At 42.1% G+C, this 6761-nt stretch overlaps 1 long non-coding RNA gene across 1 annotated transcript; it reads right to left on the reverse strand.

Annotated features, from left to right (window-relative positions):
• Positions 1–615: 615 nt before the first annotated feature.
• On the reverse strand, positions 616–6516 carry LOC135175693 (uncharacterized). Its single transcript, XR_010302437.1, has 4 exons — positions 6479–6516; positions 6240–6303; positions 6058–6142; positions 616–1792 (listed from the first exon to the last, which is right to left on the reverse strand). It is a non-coding gene; the product is annotated as an uncharacterized LOC135175693 (long non-coding RNA).
• Between the last annotated feature and the right edge of the window lie 245 nt (positions 6517–6761).

Here is a 6761-nt window from a genome sequence, read left to right on the forward strand (position 1 = left end):
AGGAAGGGGGAAAGGAAGGGGGAAAGGAAGGGGGAAAGGAAGGGGGAACAGAAAAGAAGCTCTATGCTTGCCTATCTTTGTGAAAGCCACTGCCAGTTTTTCACTATTGCCATTGAACATTAGAGCTCATTAAGCGCCTAGATCTCCATTTAAGAAGTTCATCCACCCATATGAATAAAACAAAACTTGTGAAATACTGAAGATTATCCTACAGCAGAATGGTACGAAGAGAAAAAAGTAATAGAACTGCAAAAATTACTTGTGCCACCTATTCTTCAGGCTAACCTGGTGTATAGGGGTGACACTTCTGGGGGAGTAACCCTGAACCTGACCCTAGGTGGTCTTGACCACTCCCCAGGGGTGGGTCTGAACACCAACAGGTGATGGTTAGCCCACTCCCCCTTCCTGTCCCATAAAAGCAGGGGGACTTCCTGTTTCACTCTCTTTCTACATCACTCTGCTCCCTGCATACCACCATTACTGTATATTGTGCTAGCTGTAAATAAATAACTTCATTTATATTCCCACAGCTGGCTGAGTCTAGTCTGGGTGATTTCTAAAGTGTGGGGGGGTGGGGAACACCCAAACCATATAAAGAAAATTCTAATTCTTGGATTACCTTCTTCTCTGACTTTTCCAAAATGGAATAATAAACAGAGAACATCACTAGAAATGCAGTACTTTTTGATTTCTTGGCTAGTGGTTCATCTGTCAGCTATATCTGTACCCTGTTCTATGCTTTCAACAAGGATTGTAGCTGTTCTTTTTAAAGCAGAAGAGTTTGTTCTGATGTTTAAAATCTCCCTAGGGCACAGACTACCCTCTCAATGCACAAGCCTGCAACACCTATTAGTACTAATAGGACTCAAAGAAAATGTGTGCAAAGAGTTCACAATTCTGAAAGGCTAGAGGTATTTGTCATCACTTCTATGTACACAGGATAAATCTTGCATACACCATAAATAAAGTGACAAGTTGTAACCTGTTTTTTTAGCGTCTTCTTCATGTTAATGGATAACCATCATTAAAAAGCTTTTTAGGTGGATAATGATCTCATCCTCTGCCTTTTAACCACAGAATTTTTAATTGTTTAATTGAGAAAGAAAGCATCTGGCATGGTAAGAATTTCGTAGCAGTTTTTCAAGGAACAAATATTTACTGAAAAAGGTAGGAATATTTCCTGCATGGAGTCAGTAGCTACCTGTTTGGTCGAATGCAAAGCTAGACATTTCATATACTGAGCTCTCATGCTATTTTGTGGTTTCTTTTCTTTTTTTCAGTGATCCAGATAGTACTTTTTAGCATCACTGTGCATTTTTATTTCTACAAACCCAGAAATGATGTTTGGATGAACCTAGATATTGTATTTATCTGTTGATATATAGAAACTCCCTTCAAGGACCTGACTTCTGGGCATGAAGAGGATGTCTTTGCAATATTCCTCTGAGGGAGAGAAATACAATTAGATCTGTTTTACATAGGTGAATGAAAGAAATTACGGGCTAAACTTAGAAAGGTACTTAAGGACTATTCACAAATGGTAACTAGTCAGACATTTCCAGAGCACAATTCACTATGCTTGAATCAACCCCTGGAGCTTTTCTCTCTTTCTCTCTCTCTCTGTGGAGTGTATCACGATCCTGGGATGATTAATTCTCCGAGGCTAAAGTTTGCATTTGAGAACAGACAGTGTAAACCTGAGTGTTTTGACCATCTTTTCAATTGCTTGTTCACCATGTTGGCATCCAAATCCTCGCACTACATTGTGTCTTTCTGAACAATGCAGAGGAACCTGGGGGAAGGAAAAAACGAAATCAGGACTCTGCTTTAGGTAGTCATTTAGGGCTACCAAGAGGAAATGGATCATCACTACACATGATTTGTTTATTGACCCCTAGCAAGAGGCCTAAGAAGCCTTTTCTGGAATTGCAAGATAAAGATGGAAAACAAGTGTTTCTTTGTCATGAACCACCAATGTATTCAGTTCTGCTTTCCTTTCTTTCTCTGTCTTCAGAAAAAACAATATCAAGTAGTTCCCATCTTCCTCTACTGTATACAGCTGCAGATTAATCAATAGACCAGCAGGTAGGATAAATACATTTTTGCCCGAAACTCATCCAGGAGTATAGCGAACCTCAGTAACTGCGGGAGGGAGATGAAGGTTATTTCATAGACCACTTTGTAGCATTTAGCATACAGAAAGTGAACACCTTAAAGTGTTCATTGATATCTCTGCAAATGCCTTTCAGGATGGCGGAGAAAGTTTATAGCAGACACCAGAATTATTTCACTCTTTTCTGAAGCTTAATCCACCTTCTCAAATCACTTGATGATGACCATCATGTGTAAGAAATTACACAGTGCTGTTTTCCTTTTGGAGGCTGGAAGAAGTATCCTATATGTGAACCAACCACAGAAATTTGACAACTTCTACAGAGAGAGTGATTTGCCATTGGAATGGGCTGCCCAGGGAGGTGGTGGAGTCACCATCCCTGGAGGTGTTCAAGAAAAGTCTGGCTGAGGCACTTAGTGCCGTGGTCTAGCTGACTGGAGAGAGTTGGGTGCTAGGTTGGACTGGATGATCTTGGAGGTCTCTTCCAACCTGGTTGATTCTATGATTCAATTCAAAGGTTGAATACTGTCTTGGATAGATTTGTCTTTGCCATAATGTTCATTTCAGAACTGAGAATAACCAATTGGCTTGGTTGCTACTTTTCACTCTATTCAAGATGGAAGATTGTTTGATTCATTATTATTCTGCCTTTGTAAAAAAAACTTTGATACCATACCTTTTTCAACATGAAAAACATGGAGGAGTATCTAAAAATCTGTAATGTGCTCAGAGTGATGAGAACAGAAGTCATTTAATGTGCATTACTGTATTTTACACATAGAACATCAATATTGTTTTTAGAGATAAGCAACATATGACATAAAAAGGTGATTGTTTTTCCCTAATTCACTCAAATTTTAGTCAAGCATAAAATACTTGAGCATCTGCAGGAAGTAGAAGCTTGAGATATGAATTACCAGGAGTTAAGAAATCATCTTCCCATGGGGTTTTGTGCAAATCAGTGTATATGCAAACATACATGGAGCCCAGTCAGTTCTTAAATGATGAGCAGGAACAACTTTTGATGATAATAGAATAAGAACTACAAAGGAAGTCCGTAAAGAGATGATGAAAGTAATCATCTAGGATTTCAGAGTGGATCAACCCAGTTGAGGGACTCATTTGTGAATTGTGACATGAAACAAACTTTCTAAACTTTGTCTTTTATCAGAAAGTACTTGAAATGTCATCCTTCAGCCACACAACACAGAGCAAGCTGTCCTGCTTTGCCTCAAGTCCCGCAGCACATGTCAGTTTTGGAAAGCCCACGCCACTGAGAATATAATGCAGTCTTCTTGAAAATGGTGACCAAATTTTAAAGTTTAGATTTACATTGTCCTCATCATTAAGTGATACAATCAAACTACTTTAAATATTAAGACTTACTTTTAAATAGCAGTTTATTGTTTCTTATGTTCTATAAAAAGAACAACAAAAGTTCTGCTAGGTGTGAAACATATTCCAGGATAGAATCAGCTTTTATTTTTCCTGCAAACATTACTGGTTAAACAAGGCCAGCTCCTCACAGTCAGGAGTCTCTCAATGACCAAGTGTAACATTCTATTGGAAAGGTTCCTCAGTTGCATTGCAGACAGTAGAAATAATTTCTATTTTTAGTGATTAAATCCCAGCTCTATTAGAGCATGTTCTGCATTTTCTAGCTTATGCTTTTCAAGACATGTTCTTAACAGCAACAACAAAAAAAAGTATCTCTGTTTTATCTCGGACTGCTTCTCTCTTGAACAAATTAAAATAACTTCATTTCCAGTATTTTCAATGTTTCCTGCATGGGTATGATGGTTTGGGTGTTAGCCACCCTGCACACACACTTTGGAAATCACCCAGACTAGACTCAGTGGCTCTGGGAATTGAATGAAGCTTTATATTTACAGCTTAGCACAATATACAAGCAGATATTCACTATATATATATATATATATATACACATTTATATACAGAAATAGACAAGTTAAAAGGGCATACAGAAAAATAACTATCAATGGAGTTTAGGAGCTTTGTCTCCTGATATTCCTAGTAAAATATGACCTCAACAACCCTGCAAGACATGGAAAGCTGGATTTTCTCAACAACCTGGCAACTGGACTAGCATTCATTATCGTAGTTGCGAATACTTTTATCACTGCCTTCGGAGTGCAGAAGCCAGTTGCTGAGTCAACCTCGAGACAGTAAGCACAAGTTGAGTGGTCTGTATGCACCATCAGGTAGCAGGGCATAGGATACATGCAGTAGTGAACACCAGGTCTCAGCCTTTGCAGATGAGGGCACCTCAGGCCACTGCAAAAGCAGAAGCTGCTAGTTGTTGCAGTGTGTTTGTGTATGCGTGTTGCGGAGGGGGATTTCTGTACCTATGCCTATTTGGTGGAGGTGAGAAAGTAATTTGAGGTGATATAAGTTTTATATAAAAATATAATTTATTAAATTTATTATTTATGAACTCTTGCCACCCCCAACCACTGTGAATTAAAATTTAGTTCGGTGCAAGGTTATGAAAACAATTTAGGACAGAATATATACAGGGATTTGGTTAACTAGCAAACATCGAACTATAAACAGAGAGAGGAGTTTCCCTGAGGCTTAATGCCGCTTGGTGTTTTCTATGCTATTTGCCCAGCAGAGGGGCTGACACTCTTTCTGCTCTATGGCAGAGATAACTTATATTACAGAGGTATTAAATCTTTACTCATAAATCTTATTATTAATCACACTCCAGGGTTGTGTCACAGTCTGTGCCCAGTGTCTGGACTTCAGGGGCTCTGTCTGTGGACTTGGACACTGGAATCTTCCCAGCTTGAGAGGAAATGATAAATCTTCCCAGTCTCTGGGGAAATAGGTTTTCTCTAACCTTTGTTCTCCTGGCGAGGGATGATTTCTGCCTTGATGCTGCTGTCTTCTTCTGGATGCTGTGTCCATGGATTATCAGCTTGGCAGGGTTATAGGAACAGGAGAAGACTATCCGTGCTGGCTCTGGCACGGTTCTCTTCACAGGTTCAGGCCATGTGTGTGTGTGTGTGCAGACAATCCAAAAGTCTGCTTCCTGGTTCTCTCAGCGGCAATGGCTTTTACCAGGCAATAAGCAGCAGCAAGCATGCAAAGTGTGCTCAGCTGCTGGGAGTCTAAGCTCCATAGGTAAAGCAAGACAGCTTGCAGATGTGCACAGCTAGATTAGGAGGCCATAGGCTCCTTATATATATATGTATGTATGTGCAGGCTTAAATGAGCTCTGCATCTAAGGTACGCAGGCAGGTGAGCTGTGATTGAATCAAAGCATGAGGTCTGAGCCTCTGAGCATCGGAGCTATGCAATGGCATCTGAGCATGTGAGTATGAGCGGCTGAGCGCTTCAGGTGAAGGTCAGAGCTGTGTCTGATCCTTGCAGGTGGGTTAGAGAGCTGAACACGTGGTTCACCTGTGCATCCCTCTTTATTGACTGTGGGATGAGATTAATGGCCACTAGAGTAACAAATCAGGTTGGCAGTTAGCCAAACCTTACCAAAATAGGCAGGAGACTTTTGCCAAATATGGGGATCACATGGAGTAGCCCCAGGGAGACATGAGCTGGGTGTGTGTGTCTTACACAACCTGTTTACAACCAGGGCTCCTGGCAGAAAAACATGTCCAGGCATGTAGGGGCATAAAGAAGCCTCTTTTCAGGCCTACAGGCCCTCCATGACAAGGATGTAATTTGCAGTTTGTCCTGAATGGTTTCTCCACGTGGCTGTTAAGTCCATCCTATAACACCAGACATCACCAGAGCCCTTCAGTTCCTGCGCAGAAAGTGTGGCTTTGCTGTCCTCACAGGCTGCAGGGTTTTGCTCTGTGGGAGACTCAGCCTGCAAAGGTGGGCACTGCCACTTCACTTGGTACCTCAGGTCATCTAGAGTGCTGTTTGTTCTACCTACATTTTAGAGCTGGTTATTTACTTACACAGAAGGATAAACGAGCGCCAGGAGGATGGAGCCAGGCTTTTCTTGGTGATGCCTGATGACAGGACAAGGGCAATGGCTGGAAGCTGAGGCATAGGAAGTTTCAAGTAAACACAAAGGAGAATTTTTTGACTGTGAGGGTGACAGAACACTGAAAGAGGCTTAGAGATATTCAAGACTTGCTTGGATGTGTTCCTCCATGATCTGGTACAGGTTCAGCCGAGTACTCCAGGTCATCCTCAGTGAGCTGAAAGAAGCAACTCACCACAGATAAACTCAGTCTAAGGAAGCCTACCCAGCATCCATGAGCAATGTCAGAGCAATCATGAGACCTAGCCCTACCTAGCCGGGGGGCCCACCAGGCCCCCCGGCCTTTGAATCCCCTCCACCATTCACCCAGTGATGTGCCACAGAGGACTCACCGGTGACGATCCGAGGAGGATCCTTCTGCCCACAATGGGCAAGCTTGGGGCTTGCCTTTCCTGGGGCCACTTATAAATGGGAGTGGGTGGGTGGGGCTAAATGGTGACACCTGGGGTGGGAGGAGACTGCAATAGAATCCATATTGAAAAGGGAAGTGGGCAGGGAAGGCAAAGTGGTGACACCTGGGGGGGGAGGAGACTCCAACAAGACCCAGATTGAAAAGGGGAGTGGGCAGGGAAGGCAAAGTGGTGACACCTGGGGTGGGAGGAGACTCCAACAGAA

The sequence above is a fragment of the Pogoniulus pusillus genome, chromosome 5 (genome assembly GCF_015220805.1).
Source record: "Pogoniulus pusillus isolate bPogPus1 chromosome 5, bPogPus1.pri, whole genome shotgun sequence".
Lineage (NCBI taxonomy): Eukaryota > Metazoa > Chordata > Aves > Piciformes > Lybiidae > Pogoniulus > Pogoniulus pusillus.